We start from the raw sequence: 18,014 nt of genomic DNA on the forward strand, positions 1-18,014 counted from the left end.
GGGCTACTGCGCATGTGAGGTTCACATCAGTATCTGTGCGTGTGTCGTCAGACACAAGCTTGCTTGTTAGCTGTATTGTTGAATAAACTTCACCCTGGATAGGTGCCAACCTAATATTTACCAAACCCAGCAACATTACTAAGCTTACGAAGATCATGTTTACATTATGAAAATTCCCAAACAACCCATCCATTCCGATCTTTCGACTTTCAGCTTTACTCGTCTCCATAGTAACCCAGTCAGGTGGTCTCTCAAAACCAAAACAATCCTTTCTCTCTATATTGCAATCGTGAAAAACAACTCCACAACCTTGAAGGTGTTTACTTCCTATTGCGAAAACAAAATTCAACAGAGATTCACATAATTTACAGGCCATTGTCCTGCAAGCAGGGTCAAAGGTCGCGAAACCAGTCCAAACCTCCCAAGTTCTTTATTCAAAAATCCAGAAACAGCCATTCTCCATATTTCCAATAAAATTCGCATCACCAACTTTCAACTCATCACCAACTTTTAGAACACCGTCCAACACAAATAACTGAGAATCCTCAATTTCCACCGGCACCTAGGTTAACCCTTTATTCACTGAACCAAGTCCATCCGGCTGAAAAAGACGGCATTTCTTTTCCACCGAGTCAGACAAAGTCAGACACCTCAGACGGGAGGCAGCAGGTATTGACGAGGTCGGTGAGCCCGAACTTGGAATACTGCCTTTGGGTTTGGACGCCTGTTACGTACCCCCTCACGGGTTAAAGAGCCAGCAGAAATGGGCCTACACGGAGTCTGAGTCTGCCGTTATAAACTCTATTTTATTAGTAAGTACGTGAATAAAGGAATATAAAACGAGATAAATTAAACATGTTAGCAGAGCTTATGCACATATACAGGTGAGTAAATAAGCTTCCCCAGCTCAGGTGATTGGGTGATACAGTCTCACGGTGGGATGGTAAGTAATCAGTTCATTTCAGGAATTTGGTTTGAGTAGAGTTGGAGAGAGAGAGTTAGGGTGTTGGTTTGTCTTCCAATGCCGATGTCGATCCTCACGTCCTCCTCCTGCTCCCGAAGCTTACAGTCACCGACTGTGACCGCAAGAAAGGGTTGCCGTCTTCTGTGGTGAATTTATCAACCCCAGACCAGGGTTAAACACACTGATAGCTCCCGACCCGTCACCCCTCTGTCCACACTGCGAGCAAAAACCCCACCCTTGTCGTGGGCACACAAAGCTCACCAGCGTCCTCCTTGCCCCAGGGGTCGTGTGTCTCCTGTGGTGTGTCTTGTGTGTCTCTGGTGTGTGTCTCCTGTGGTGTGTCTTGTGTGTCTCTGGTGTGTGTCTGATTAAAAAGTCAACTGACCTTGTATATATCTCCAAGTGCTGAACACGAGCTGTCCATCACATAGTTCCGCCTTTCAGTTTCCAAGGCAACTCACAGACTTTCTGTCTCCCTGCTGCTGATTTAGCACACAAGCTGTTCGCTCCCCCCTCTCTCTTTTAAAGGAACAGTCCACTTTACAATAATCTTTCGGATCTCGTCACAATCTAAACATAGCTACAAGATCTGTGATATATTCGCATATTTTTAAGAAAGCTTTATTGATTGAATCTCAGCTGATGGCGGAAATTTCAAAACCTTGCAACATTTCATGGACGTACATGCATGTGTAAGTCACGTGAACCTTTCCCCGCTCCCATTTTACCGCAGATCTGCCTTGTTTCCGAGGCTCCGCCCCCAGCTCTGATGACATGAATTACAGTCCTGCCTTCCTTCAGTTCTGTGTTGAAGCGGGTCGGCGGCGGCGGCGGATCGTCTGTAGGATCCGGATTGGGAGACGACCATCACCCCCAGAGTCGGGAATCCGGGGGAGGGTTCACCGTCCGGGCGTGAAAACAAGTTCTCATCGGTGAGTCCCGAGTGTGGACGTCTGATGTAAGGTAATGCACCAGGTTAACTTCCCCGATCTGGAGGCCTCCCTGCGCTTGCTGGACAGAACCTGCCGGGGTCGGTCACAACGTACCGACTGAGATGATCCACCGCTCGGCCCCTCTTGCCCTGGTCCTAGGACCGTGATAGGGTGGTGATATCGAGGCTGTACTCATTCATTGAGGTTTATCCCGGGAGCTTTACCTTCATCACCCGGCCCCACATCGGGTCCAAACTTCACCTGGATCGATAGCCAGTGTCTACATTGTTTTACATCATTCCAGGGCGCGGGAAGCGGCCCTTCCACCTGTTGTGTTCTTCCAGACATAGAAGTTAAACCGAGTAATCGCCCCTTCGGAACACTGCTCCATCTGTCTGAGTAGATCCATCTTTCGCCCATTCAGACAAGGCAGTGAGATCCAGATCTCTCACGGCCTCTCGTTTTGGGTGGCCATCGTTGTGTTTATCTTTGTTGAATCCATGCCACTGTTCCGACTTGCTGAAGCGCAGCCAATAATTCCGGTTTTATAACCCCAATAAATGCAAGAAATAAGCCTTTTCCTGTGATCTGGGTTTCTCAAACTTGTACAGCACATTACAACAGCACATTGAGGTGATAACATATTGTTACAAATCCTTATGGTTACAGATAGAGTGCAGTGTATATCGAGTTAGACTGGGAGATCAAGAGTCCAACTTATCACGTGGGGAACATTCAATGTGCTTACAACAGCAGCCTGGAAGGTTTCCTGGAGCCTGGTGCTCTGTGTTTTCAATGTTATTCTAAATCTCCGACCCGGCTGAGAAGAGAGAATAGCGAGGGTTATGAGGATCTTTGATGCTGCCTGCTTTACTGATGCAATGGGAAGTGCAGTCACAGTCCAGGGAGGGGAGTCTGGTTTCTGTCATGTCCTCAGCTGTGCCCACAGTTTTCTGCAGTTCCTTGCAGTCAAGGGTAGAGCGGTAGCCTTATGAAGGCGTTATGTATCCGGATGGGATACTTTCTGTGGCGCTTTGATAAGGTTTGGGGTGGGGCAATGTGCCTAAGCCAAAGTTATTGTTGTTTGATCTAGGCTTGTCATTTTAGAATCTTTTTATAACGTTTTGTTCAGTGCCCGTGTATTGCTGAATGACCACCAGTGACTGTCCTTGATCCCTCACCCACATGGTTCCATCTCCTCATTCACTCACATCTTGTGCAACCTCTCTCCAGCCCGTGTGTACCCACCTCAATGATGTACAGTACATCAGTAAAGTTTCCTTGTAACATTTGACATCATTGTGAGTTTTCCAGGAATCGTTTTTTTTGTTTTTGTTAGTTAGAACTACCAGAGGTTTAGTTGAATGCAGTACCTGGTGAGGTAAGAGTTACAAGCTACAAGCCCAGGGTATGGCGGGAAAGATTCCAGCATGTATAGAGCAGTAGTTGGTGATGGAATGTATACCTGCTTGTATACATTTTTTTTATAACAGTGCACTTGATTGTATCCGTGGAAATTTGGTAAAATGAGGGGGAACTTCGATGAGACATAAAGTATGCCGCGGAGTTTGACAGTTGACAGTTTGATAGTTCCTGTTGTGTGAGGGTCTGAAACCAAGCACCGCCAGCTGAAGAGAGCCGAGATGTTTTTCTCTCTCCCTCTCTGGGTCTCGTGTGTCATGGGAATGATCGTCCTCAATATTCAGCAGAAGGAGAGTCTTTCAGTTAATATTGCAATCCTGCAGTGTAGTGATACATAAATGAGTGAGATTTTACAGGTGAGATGCAGGAGTGATGAGCCGAGATCACAGTCAGATCTGCGTTGGGCACAGTGAATACGGGATGCCAATTAAATTAAATATCCGCGGATACAATCCAGTGCATTATTTAAAAAAAAAACTGTACTGTATATAAGCAGGTCTCCCCTGTTGTCAAGATCACAACAGATTCCTCATAGAAAAACTTGCAGGGGCAGATATCTGTCTGGTAAACCTTCCTCTGGTTTCCCACCTACCCACTCTTATCTGACAGAAAGGAAACAACACTGCAGACGGTGATCCACAACAGGTCCCACCAACCAACTATATAATGGAACAATCAACTCCTTACACCGCCTTCCCCCACGACCACCCCCCGCCCCGGCTGTAATCTCCAATGTGGGTGGTTCCATACTTCTGACCACCAACCGAAATGCCGTCTAGGATGGACAGATAGTATCAATCCCGCCAGTGAAGGAATAAACAAAGCGAATCCTCAGTTCCCTCGGTCGGGGATCGGAAAAGCCCCGAGTGTGGGCGGATCGGCTTCCTGTTACTGCAAGCAGTAGCCCGGGGACAGTTCCGAGATGCGGGAAGCTCGCACCTCCCGAGCCTTTGCTGATGATTCGGAGCTGGGTTGAAAGTGCGGCGATTCCAATAGCACTATCAGCTGCCCCGGTTCCCCGCGGGACCTGCACAGGAAGTCGATGCGTTCAATTCGATGAAGGGAATTATTAATTCACTTAAAAGCGATTCGCTACAGTTCTAATGTCGATCAACGTTATCAATTCCATTCGTGTTCATAAAAGTGTCTGACTGCCTTTGTGATGTTTATATTTCAGTATATAGAGCTTCTTACCGTGTACCGCGGCTCCAGCTTCTGTTACCACCCTGTCCCAGTAAGGCTGTGTTACGGGTTCTGTAAGTAATGAACACACGCTGGTTAGTGCTCAGTCAGCTCCTGGTGGTAATTATTAACTAAACCCACAGCGTTACCAGCGGGTCACTCCGTGACCTGTTCCTTAGCACAGGGTACGTTCTGACTCCAAACAAACATCACCATGGAGATGAAATGTGATCTCAGTGATTTTGAGAGTGGAATGTTTGTCGGTGCCAGAGGGTGCAGTTTGAATATCGCAGGAACTGCTGAACTCCTGGGATTGTCAAGTTTAACAGTCTCAGTTTATGGAGAATTATGCTGTGATTAAAATCAGGTAGCGGCAATTCTGAGAGATAAAAATCGTCTTGGTAATGAGAGAGATCGGTGGGTAAAGGCGGACTGATTCAATCTGCCAGGAAGACGACAGTAACTCAAATAATCACGAACTACTGCACTGTGCAGAGAGGTATCACTGGACGCGAAACATGTCGAACATTGGACTGAATGGGCAACGGCAGTAGAAGACCACGGACATACAATCAGAGGCCGTATTAATAGGTACCGGAGGAGCATAACACAGTGCACATCGACATTTGTTATCAACAATGAGATTTAACTCATAAAGTTTAATTTTCAATATCACTGACACATACTTGTTGTCTTTGCTAAAATAGCACACTCACTCCTGCAAAAAAAAATCAGAGGGATCCGCAAAACCACACAATGTTAAAATCAGTATTGAAATGGTAGAAATGTCATAAGGGGACATGGAATGGACCCAAATGCAGGACGCAGGCACTGAAGTACTAGGGGCAGGACAGGGACAACTAAAGGATAGAACAAGGTGGAGTGACCATGGCGGGAGGAACGTGGCATTCAAAGGTGCTCCTGGGGTTCAGAGATAGTTCAGGCAAAGCAGGGTCTTGGAGTTCATAGCAAGGCAGGGTCCTCCGCCAGGTAACGGCAATCTGGCCTGACTTACCTGACGGAGGCGAGGGGTAGGAAACAGGCAGAGTCCTCCGCCAGGTAACGGCAATCCGGCCTGACCCCGACGAGGGGTGGGAGGGGTAGGAAAAGGGGCAGAGCCCTCCGCCAGGTAACGGCAATCCGGCCTGACCCCGACGAGGGGTGGGAGGGGTAGGAAAAGGGGCAGAGCCCTCCGCCAGGTAACGGCAATCCGGTCTGACCCCGACGAGGGGTGGGAGGGGTAGGAAAAGGGGCAGAGCCCTCCGCCAGGTAACGGCAATCTGGCCTGACCTACCCGACGGAAGCAAGGGATAGGAAGGGGACTAAGTCCAGGATGACTCCGAGACTGACTCACAGAACTAGTTGATTAGCGGTGGGTACTCCAAGACAGGGCGAACAGGAACGAAGATCGGCTGAACAGCACCAGCAGGACAAACATGACGCACGGGTCTGCACAGGGAAAACAGGGCGACCAGCGCAACACAGGACGAGGAGGTCAATACGGGATGGACAGTCGGACAGCGCGACAGCGCCAGCTGGGCAAACCGGACGGAACCGCGGGACCAGCGCCTACCAGGGAAGCAGGACAAAACAGGTTCAGAGCAGGACGACCCCCATCTAAACTCTCCCTCTCGCTCTCTCTCTCTGTCTTCTTTTACGCCGGTTGGCACCCAACTTAATGGTGCATTGCCGCCTCCTTCTGTTCCAGAGTATGCGATGGGCTCCCATTCTAAATCCCTTCACCCAATCGCACACATACACATACCCTAACCTACACTTTATCCTCCCCATCCTAGTACCCTATTTCTGTTTATCCATCATATCCTATAAAAAAACCCTGTACCCCTTAAGCTAAAATTACCCTGACCTATGTTCTCTCACCCATGCCCAGCAACACTTTAATGTGAATTCCTGCACCCCCAATTCCCTTAGATTAATTCTCATCATCTCTCTCTGTATCCCACCCCAACTAGACTCAGTCTCACAGCCCCTTATATCCACCAACCAGCCGATCGGCATCAGGTGCGCCTCCTTGAGTCCAAACAAGCCACAATGATCCACAGGTGTGACTTATTGACTCAAAGGGTGAAAGGAAGGACGGCTACAAGACCCGGAGTCCGGAGTCCGCGGTCCAGATCAAGACCCGGAATGGGGGGCCCGGACCATAAGAAGAAACACTAGAAAACCTGCCGTCACAAATGGACGTATTAGCTCATCATAACGTCGCCCACCCAGTACAATCTCTGTGTTTACTCTGTGCTGAGCTCCTGATTCTGTTAGCAGCGAATCCGAGCACCGGAATTCCGTGGGACCAAACAGTAAGTGAACACAATCAGAGTAATGTTCAGTTGACAACACACACATAAGCCTGCACTCACACTCATCAGCACGTAACTCCAGACCCTGCTCCACAGCGCAGGAACTAAACGACACAAAAACTCCTTCGAGCCAATGGTTCTGATGTGCTGTTCGATCCAGGCTTAATTTTGTACCCCAGTAGACGGTGACAATGATTACATACAGTATCTCACGACAAATCGATCTGCTCCAGGGAGCAACCGCGACCTGCATCCTGGTTCAGATCGTGTGATGTCATCGCATGAAATTATTTTTTACTTTGGGACCAATTTACTGTCAGACTATAAACTTCAGTGACAGCTGAGGGCAGAAATCGCTGTGGGCTTATAGGAAAGACACATTAGCAGGATGGGACATGTGAACTCTGGTGAAAAGTTATGATTTTGGAATAATCTTTTCTTTTGAACACAGGACATTCCCTTTCGCCAGATTTAACTCCACACTGCAATCTTAAATATTTGTCCAGAATTGGGCCATTACAATGAAGGACAACAACTATGTGGAGATTACAAACTGGACATAACCACGTCCAAAAGAGTACAACATATTTCACCATCAGATTCGTGTTGACTTATTGGAAATAAATAACCTTATCAATCAGATGACTTTCCTGACTAACGGGTCTATTCACGTTACTCCCGTCGGTGTGTTACTCCGCTATCACCTTTACTTTACAAATACCTGAGCTGTTTAAAGAAGAGGAAGTACTGGCTCTATTAAGGGTTATACAAGTAGATAAGTCTCCGGGAACTGACAGGTTATTCGTTAGGACCTTAAGGGAAGTTAGTGTAGAAATAGCAGGGGCTCTGACAGAAATATTTCAAATATCATTAGAATAGGTGGTGGTGCCGGAGGATTGGCGTATATCTCATGTGGTTCCATTGTTGAAAAAAGGTTCTAAGAGTAAACCTAGAAATTATAGGCCTGTAATTGTAACGTCAGTGGTGGGTAAATTAATGGAAAGTAATCTTAGATATGGTATATATAATTATGTGGATAGACAGGGTCTGATTAGGAGCAGTCAACATGGACTTGTGCCTGGAAGCTCATGTTTGACAGAACATTCAATTTTTTGAAGAGGTTAAAGGGAATGTTGAGGAGGGTAAAGCAGTGGATGTTGTCTATATGGACTTCAGTGAGGCCTTTGACAAGGTTTCACACGGAAGGTTAGTTAGGAAGGTTCAATCGTCAGGTATTAATATTGAATAGTAAAATGGATTCAACAGTGGCTAGATGGGAGATGCCAGAGTGTAGTGGTGGATAACTGTCAGGGTGGAGGCCGGTGACTAGTGGTGTGCCTCAGGGATCTGTACTTGGTCCAATATTGCTTGTCATATGCATCAATGATCTGGATGATAGGGTGGTAAATTGGATTAGTAAGCATGCAGATGATACGAAGGTAGGTGGCGTTGTGGATAATGAAGTAATGAAGTAGATCTTCAAAGCTTACAGAGAGATTTAGGCCAGTTAGAAGAGTGGGCTGAACGATGGCAGATGGAGTTTAATGCTGATAAGTGTGAGGTGCTACTTTTTGGTAGGACTAATCAAAATAGAACATACATGGTAAATGGTAGGGCATTGAAGAATGCAGTAGAACAGTGTGATCTAGGAATAATGGCGCATAGTTCTCTGACGGTGGAATCTCGTGGATATGGTGGTGAACAAAGCTTTTGGTTTGCTGGCCTTTATAAATCAGAGCATTGAGTATAGGAATTGGGATGTAATGTTTAAATTGTACAAGATATTGTTGAGGCCAAATTTGGAATACCGTGTACTTTTCTGGTCACCGAATTTTAGGGAAGTTGTCAACAAAATAGAGAGGGTACAGATGAGATTTATTAGAATGTTCCCTGGGTTTCAGCTCCTAAGTTACAGAGAAAAGTTGAACAAGTTAGATCTTTATTCTTTGGAGCTTAGAAGCTTGAGTGGGGACTTAATTGAGGTATTTAAAATTACGAGGGGGATAGATAGGGTTGACGTGGATAGGCTTTTTCCATTGAGAGTATGGGAGATTCAAGGTAAAGGACATGAGTTTAGAGTTAGGGGGTAAAAGCTTAATGGTAACAGGAGGGGGAACTTCTTTACTCGGAGAGTTGTAGCTGTGTGGAACAAGGTTCCAGTAGAAGTAGTAGAGACAGGTACAACTTTATCATTTAAAGTAAAATTGGATAGGTATATGGGCAGGAAAGGAATGGAGGGTTGTGGGCTGAGTGCGGGCCCGTGGGACTAGGTGAGAGCAAGCATTCGACACGGAGTAGAAGGGCTGAGATGGCCTGTTTCCGTGCTGTAATTGTTATATGGTGATATGTGGGATGACAGACATTCAAATGGAGTAGGATTTGTACAGTGAATGGCAAGGCACGAACAAATGCATAGTTCACTGAAAAGCAAGATGGTGAAAAATAGCGTTTAGCATGCTAGCCTTCATCAGTTATGGTGTAGAGTTTAAGGGCGGGGCATTATTTGCAGTTACATAAGTTTTTGTTGAGACCACTTTTGAAATATTATCTTCAATTTTGGTTACCCTGTTATAGGAAAGACGCCGCCAAGTTGGAGAGGGTGCAGACGGGATTTACGAGGATGTTTTTTGGACTAGAGGGCGTGAGTTACAGAGAGGCTGGCCATGCTGGACCTTTATTCCTTGGAGAATGAGAGGTGACCTCAGAAGTTTAAAATCATAAGGGGTATTTATAAGGTGGATTATCATTATTGGAAAGTTGGAGAGTCCAACATGAGAGGTCACAAATAGAAGAGAAGAGGGGAAAAATTGAAAACAGACCTTGGTGATAACTTCTGCACACGGAGGACAGTGAGTACCCGGAAGTAGCTACCAGTGGAAGTGGTTGAAGTGGGTTCAACTGCAACATTTAACAGGCATTCGGACGGGTACATGGAAGGGAGAGACTTGGAGAGTTATGGGCCAAACTAGACAACTGGGACTAGCAGGGAGGATGCTGTGGTTGGTATGGACCAGTTGGGCCGAAGGGCCTGTTTAGATCGCATTACTCTAGGATTCCATAATTCTAAAGTGACACAAGTTGCATCCCAGTGCAAATAGTTTTACTTGTACACATCGTTCTGCTATCAGTCACTGGCGTCTTTTCAGGGCTCCTGGCATCCAAGGTTTTACTCACACACATTGTGGATCATGCTAACTATCTGCCCTGTTCTGCTATCAGTTATCTGTGCTTTCTCTGGGCTCCTGGAGTCCAAGGTTCACTGCTCTTCATGAAGCGTAAATTCCTGCCATCGGTGATGCTGGTGCCATTTTCCTTCAATAGATGTGGGCTTGCGATGGCTTCGCTGTCTTGTCACAATTGCTTACTACTGAATATCTGAGTGGAATTAGCCTTGCCTTTGGAACTAGTTATGCCTTAGTTGCAGCCTTTCATAAAGTGGCTTGACCAATGGATGGCAGGGTGGGTGGGCCACTGCTAATTTAACTTTGAAAACAATTCTCTGGTTAACATAGAAGCAAAAAGCCAAGGTCCTTGAGTATACTTCACTTTGTTTCTCCTATTGTAGGCATACATAGACCAGGTTGAAATGCCATGAAAATCAGATGTTTTCAGTAGCTATGCTAACACGTTACCTTCCCTGCACTGCCATACATTCAGTTACTAATCAATGGTCAATAATACATCATCTTCCATAGTATCAGTAACCTGTGAACTCAACCTGAATGGTGAGCGAGCTGGGACCTTCCTCTTTAGAGCAAAGTTGGGGGTGGGGAGGTGGGGAGAGGTGATTTGATAGAGGCGTATAAGCTGGTAAGAGGCTTAGGAAGAATGGAGAGCCAACAACATTTTCCCAGGGTAGAAATGACTAATATGAGGGGGCATAATGTTAAGGTGATTAGAGAAAAGTATAGGGGTTTGTCAGAAGTAGTATTTTTTTAAAAAAAGAAAATGGTGGCTGTATGGAATGCACAGCCTGGGTAGTGATAAGGGTAGATGCATCAGTGAGATTTAAGAGGCTTTTAGATAGACACATGGATGAAAGAAAAATGGACAGCTATTTGAGAGAGTAGGAATCAATTGATCTTGGAGCAGGTTAAAAGTTCGGTGCTACATCATGGGCCAAAATGTCTGCATTGTGCTATATTGCTCTTTGTCTCAGTTCAGTTTAAGCCCCGAGAGGAGTGATGAGACCTGTGAAGCGAGGTGGAATAAACCCTTTGAAATCATATACCTTTAAGGCCCAGAAAGAAACTATGCGATTTTCAGTTTAATGACAGAGTTGGTATCCTATAGGTAAATTTGTCTTTCTGCTGGGATGGACTGCTTCAGGTCAATTAAAATTTCAGCAGGGCGACGGGCCCTGCCTATTCCTTACCTCACCACCATTTTGAGGTCAATATTACAAAGCATTAGTGAACCTCATTATAGCTTAACTTCTCATTCTTCTCAAGCATCATGTAAATGTAAAGTTTTCTCTGAATTAATCCATATTTTTCTCTACTTCAGGTGAAAGATGGGAGGACATCGGCGATTCTATGAGAAAGTAGTGCTGGGTGTTCTGATTACTCTGGGATTGTTCTTCATGTTCTGGGATAATGACAAACGTCGAGAGACTGATGATGTTGCAGAAACTGTTCATCGCAAAGATCTGCCCAAGGTTGTTACTGCTGATGCAACTAAATCAGTGCTCAAGCCAAAGTGCCACGCGAACAGGACATTGTTGCACCTGCCCTCATTTCATCAAGAGAAAGAGCACATAAAAAACTTCTTGATGTATAAACACTGTCGAGAATTTAACATGATTCAAAATGTGCCAGACAAATGCGGTGGTCGAGAAGGATCTCAGAATGTCTTCCTGCTCCTGGTGATCAAATCTCACCCTTTCCACCAGGATCGGCGGGAAATGGTAAGGAAGACCTGGGGCAGAGAACGCGAATTCAATGGGATCCTAATTAAGAGAGTCTTTATCTCTGGTGTCTCTCCTGACCAAAAAGAAAGTAGGAAATTGAATCAGCTGTTAGCCATGGAAAACAGAGAACACAGAGATGTCCTACAATGGGATTTCTTGGATACCTTTTTCAACCTCACCCTCAAACAATACAAGTTGCTGCAGTGGGTCAGTGAATTTTGCCCCAGTGCTAAATTCATCTTCAATGGAGATGATGATGTCTTTGCCAACACCGATAACATGGTTGATTACTTGCTAGGCATGAAGGTTCACCAACACCTGTTTGTGGGCCGTCTCATTTATGGGTTTGGGCCCAAACGCCAGAAGTCGAGCAAGTATTATGTGCCAGAAATAGTGACCACCATCAGGTCGTACCCACCATACATTGGTGGAGCGGGCATACTTATGTCTGTGTATACAGCTCATATCATTTACCACATAGCCCAAGACCTTGAACTATACCCCATTGATGATGTATTTTTGGGGATGTGCCTGGCCAAGGCTGGACTAGCCCCACACTCCCATAGCGGATTCAGGACAGCTGGAATCAGTGTTCCTTCAACCCAAGATGACTCTTTCAATCCTTGCTATTACCGTGAGTTGCTGCTAGTGCACCGTTTTCGGCCTTTCGAACTGCTATTGATGTGGGATGCAGTGCATGATGCTAATCTGAAGTGTGCTCGTGCTCCCCAGAAGTCTGCACCCACGAAAAGGACCACATGAGTCATGAGAGAATGTAGCAACTGTTGGCATGCAATGCAGTTTGTAAACATGTGTTAATCAGTTGTTTATGCAATGTAAGAAGCTCAATTCCTAAATTATATTGGAGGATACATTAATTCATAGAGTTGGTGCCTTTCTACCTTCCACAAATGTTTGCAAAGCTGTCAGGTGTCATCACTCAGCCTAATTCTTACTGCACCCATAATGACATTACAATATTGTCAGGAGCATCACAATTTAAGTCAATTGTAAAGTTATTCCAAGTGAGCAGTCCGTGTTGCATTGCGTGCAGATAGGTACAGCATGTTCACTTGGGGCATTTGTATAATAAGCCACCAATAAAATCTTTAGTAACTGTTATATCTGTGTATTTTCTTCTTGCCGTTGCTTACATGTCCCTTGCAAAATGTGGAAGAGACAAATGCATTTATGCGACTGGAACTGTGAGAACAACAAAGAATCTAGATCTAAAATTGTCTCAGGGTTGGAGGAATAGATAAACTTATGGTCATCACTTCTGTACTCAAATGTCAGCCTGCATTGTGTCTGTGTAACTACATATCAAATAGAAGCACACACGCAGGAGATGGCTTTAACTGGTGTATTCACATTGCAGAGTGGGAAAGAGATTAATGAACATGTGGGGACAACAGATCAATATGCATACATAGACGGCAGTCCATATGTAGTGCGAAGGGGAGTGGCATTAGATTTGGCAGGTGTCTTGTCTAAGACAATGTACTCGGTTGCCAGTGTCATGTTGCTGGTATTGACACGGTCATCACTGAGAGGTAAGTCCGGTAGCTTTGACTAGTGGCCAACCTGGACATCGGAGATCTGGAGAGGAGGGGACTTCAATAAGGCTCATTGTCCGAGGGGCAGCTCACGGCAGTGCAATAGAGCAATCGGTGACCAATCAACTAGTGGCCAATCGGCATTTGGGATTGATTAGTAAGAGCAAATTAAAGGAAGGTTGGACAAACCCAGTGGCCGTCTTCTGAGTAGAAACACAGAAACCCTACAGCACAATATGGGCCCCTCGGCCCACAGAGCTGTGCCGAACATGTCCCTACCTTAGAACTACCTAGGCTTTACCCATAGCCCTCTTTTTCTAAGCTCCATGTAACCATCCAGGAGTCTCTTAACAGACCATATCGTGTCCGCCTCCACCACCGCCGCCGGCAGCCCATTCCACGCACTGACATCACACTGCGTAAAAAAAAAAAAACTAGCCCTGACATCTCCTCTGTACTTACTTCCAAGCACCTTAAACTATGCCCTCTCATGCTAGCCATTTCAGCCCTGGGGAAAGCCTCTGACTGTCCACAAGATCAATGCCTCTCATTATCTTGTACACCTCTATCAGGCGACCTCTCATCCTCCATCGCTCCACGGAGAAGAAGGCCGAGGTCACTCAACCTATTTTCATAAGGCATGCTCCCCAATTCAGACAACATCCTTGTAAATGTCCTCTGCACCCTTTCTATGGTTTCCATGTCCTTCCTGTAGTGAGGCAACTATAACTGAGCACAGTACTCCAAGTGGGATCCGATCAGGGTCCTATATAGCTGCAACATTACCTCTCAGCTCTTAAACTCAATCCCACAATTGGTGAAGGCCCATGCACTATATGCCATCTTAACCACAGAGTCAACCTGTGTAGCAGCTTTGTGTGTTCTGGGGACTCGGACGCCAAGATCCCTCGGATCCTCCGCACTGCCAGAAGTTTTGCCTTTAATGCCATATTCTGCCATTATAGTGTAGGGACTGCGGTCTGCAGTCAGGTACTCAGGATCACTCAGCATAATGTTGCACGAACATTATTAGCAAAACACTCCGACACAAGACGGGTTTCATTTTGTTACAGACAGAAATGCCAGTTTGGTACTACAAGTAAACTGCATTTCCACATTGGTGGAGAAGTGTGCTGACACCCCTCGCTATCTGTAAAAACTGTGACGAGATGCTAAGGTGTATTCAATATGGACTGTGCCTTTAAAAAGAGAGAGAGTTGGTGTACAGCGATTCAGAGAGAGAGAGAGAGCACAGAGCAGCTCGTGAGTCGCCATGGTTACGGAAGGGCGGAGCTATAAATGGGCAGCTGGCGTTCAGCATGTTTGAGATATATTCAAGGTCAGCTGGCTTTTCAGACAGACACACAGACACGGACAGAAATGCAGAAGAAATAGACACTGGATGAACTTTCAGTGCCCACGAAAGGGTGGGTTTTGATCGCAGTGTGGGAAAGGGGTGACCGGTGGAATGTTATCGGTGTGTTTAACCTTTGATAGCTTTACTGCGTGAAGGCGGTACTCTTTTGTGTGATCACAAAACTTTAACAGGACTTCGGAAGGCAACGGAGAGATCGACGACATCAGCTTACTTGGAAAACAAATCACCTCTCTCTCTCTCTCTCTCTCTCTCTCTCTCTCTCTCTCTCTCTCTCTCTCTCTCTCTCTCTCTCTCTCTCTCTCTCTCTCTCTCTCTCTCTCTCCTCAATTCTACTCAACTTAATATCACGAACTGAACTGACGTCATTCCTATACCATCGTAAGACTGTATCATTTACCACCTAAGCTGAAGAAGTTTGGGGTTTTATATTTACACACTTACATATGCATAAACTCTGCTAACCTGTTTGATTTATCTGGTTTTATATTACGAGATTACGTGGATACTGATAAGTAGTGTTTTGTTTGTATCAATACCAGACTCCAGGTGTGTTCCATTTATGCTGATTCTTTTAACCCGTTACGGGGTACGTAACAAAACCGTTCCAACCTCTACATCACACCGCATTTCTGTAAACCCCTTCGACCCCTACAGCACACGGCATCTCTGCAAAACCTCCATCATCCACCCCTGTGCATTCAGACGACAGCAGACCCGAGAAAGATACCGTCGTGTCAGATTGAATGGCTCATAAAACGCTGTTGGCCAGAAGAAACTACAGACTGATCAAGGACAGGGGAAGCAGACAAACCCGTTCTCTCTGTTTTCCCCCATTTTGTGGACTATGAATTGATTCTTGCACTGGACAATTTAATCAGAGGAACTGAATGTGGACACAGGAAGCTTCAGGTAATGATCTGCTAAACCTGAGAACATTCTCAAACAAGTCGCCATTTGTCATGTGAAGGGCGTGGACTCTGAACTGATTCTTGACTCTGGGACAATCTAATCAGAGCAATAAACCTGAGACCATGCTCAGAGGAGCAGCTACTTGTTATGTAAAATGCCAGACATATCAAAGAAGCAATCTGTAGTCTCGTTAGACTCTGTCTGGGTTGCCTCATTTAACTGGTTTGGACCGGTCAGGGTGTAAAGATACGAATACTCAAGGCTAGGCTGGGCAGAGTCACGTACAATATGTTGGTTGTAGCTCTGTACAATGATCAGTAACCAGGTGACTCAGGTAGGTCAGGTGACCTTGAGCCAATGGTTCAGAGCTCCAATGGTTCAATTGATGAGGAACAATATAAGATTCCGGAGCTTCAGATATGCAGGGGTGATAACTCTCCAGCGGCCAGACGCCAACCATTGCCGAAAAGTAGGACCACACGGACACGTGGAGATTAGGAACATGAGGATCGGAAGATGTTGAGAGGCATTGATCGTGTGGATATTCAGAGGCTTTTTCCCAGGGCTGAAATGGTTTCCACAAGACGACACAGGCTGAAGGTTCTGGGGAGCCGGTACAGAGGAGATGTCAGAGGTAAGTTTGTTTTTAAACTCAGAGTGGTGAGGGCTTGGAACAGACTGCCGGCAACAGTGGTGGAGGCGGATACGATTGGGTTTTCGTAAGAGACCTTTGGATAGGTACATGGAGTTTAGAAAAATAGAGGGCTATGGGGAAGCCTAGTCATTTCTAAGGCAGGGACATGTTCGGCACAACTTTGTGGGCCGAAGGCCCTGTATTGTGCTGTAGATTTTCTGTGTTTTCTATGTTTCTATGGAATGTCTTGCCAGCGTAGACTCTTTTCCCGGATAATACCTTTTCTCTTCATTGACTGTTCATGGAGTGTTAGTGTTTCCTGTAAGGTGCGCACAGGAGATAGCGTGTAAATCGACGTGGTTTTAGTATAAATAATAAAATATACTTGTTGGTAAATACAGATTATCTGTATCTCATTGTTCATTGTTACAATGGATGAATCTTGTCACAGTGGCGTCCATCATTAACATTGCCCACTAACAGGACGTGCCCTCTACACAGTGTTACCATCGGGAAGGAGATACAGAAGCCTGAAAGCTCAGGCTCAGCGATTCAGGAACAGTGTTTCCCCGCTGCCACCTGTATCTCAGTTTTGTTTTCTCTATATTTATTTATCCTGTATTTCATTGTACTGCTACCGTAAAGTTAACAATTTCACGACGTATGTCTGTGATATTAAATCTGGCTCTGATTCTTTAAATGCACCTTTGAAACCTTTGATTCTGATTCAGATGCAGGGGGGATGTGTTAGATCGAACTTCCATTAGTTGAAAGCCTGTCAGAACCTCGTGTACTGTGCTGTAATATTCTATGTTCTGTGCTCGGTCGAGTGTACCGTATCTTGCTATAGTTAAGTAAGTCGATTAATTATTTAAAGCTATCACGCCTTGCTTTTCCAGACGACTCTCAATGAGTCGGATAATAAAGTGCAGCAGAATTTTTTAAAAAGACCATAAATATCAGTACTGACCGCTAGATGATCTCGATATCTTTGATCGGAAGGGACTCGCCAAGTATTATGTAATGATGAATTGATCTCGGTGTTCAGACTACGCTGGTCATGGGGTATGAAAAGAAGTATCTGGACAAACAGGAACATTAGCGACAGTCAGTATGGGCCAGTGAGTAGTAGGTCATGTCTAACCAATCTCACAGAGCTTTACGAGGTAGTTACCAGGAATGGTGTGGAAGGCAAGGCAGTGGATGCCGTCTAACAGGGACTTCAGCAAGGAATTTCTCAAGGTTCCGTAAGGGAGGATGTTCGAGAAGGTTCAGTCGGTTGGCTTTCACGATGAGGTAGTAAATTGGATTCGTCATTGGGTACGTTGCGGAAGCTAGAGTGTGGTAATGGATGGTTGTCTCTCTGACTGGGGACCTGTGATAAGTGGAGTGTCCCAGGGATCGTTGCTGTGCCCGTTGTTATTCGTAATTTATATCAACTATCTGGATAATAATGTCGTTAACTTTGGCGACGTATAATTTGCCGATGAGAACAACATTACGGGTGTAGTCGACAGCGAGGAAGAGTACCGGAGCATGAAGCGGAATCTGGATCAGCTGGAACAATGTGCTGAAAATATCTGATCGGATTTAACGCAGACAAGTGTTAGATAGATAGATAGATAGATAGAGAGATAGATACTTTATTCATCCCCATGGGGAAATTCAACATTTTTTCCAATGTCCCATACACTTGTTGTAGCAAAAACTCATTACATACAATACTTAACTCAGTAATAATATGATATGCATCTAAATCACTAACTCAAAAAGCATTAATAATAGCTTTTAAAAAGTTCTTAAGTCCTGG

At 45.4% G+C, this 18,014-nt stretch overlaps 1 pseudogene; it reads left to right on the forward strand.

The window, feature by feature from the left end:
- The first annotated feature begins 1,729 nt into the window (after positions 1-1,729).
- LOC140722544 (N-acetyllactosaminide beta-1,3-N-acetylglucosaminyltransferase 3 pseudogene) lies at positions 1,730-12,819 on the forward strand (annotated as a pseudogene).
- Positions 12,820-18,014: the final 5,195 nt, after the last annotated feature.

This window comes from Hemitrygon akajei, unplaced genomic scaffold (assembly GCF_048418815.1).
Source record: "Hemitrygon akajei unplaced genomic scaffold, sHemAka1.3 Scf000080, whole genome shotgun sequence".
In the NCBI taxonomy this organism is placed as follows: Eukaryota; Metazoa; Chordata; class Chondrichthyes; order Myliobatiformes; family Dasyatidae; genus Hemitrygon; species Hemitrygon akajei.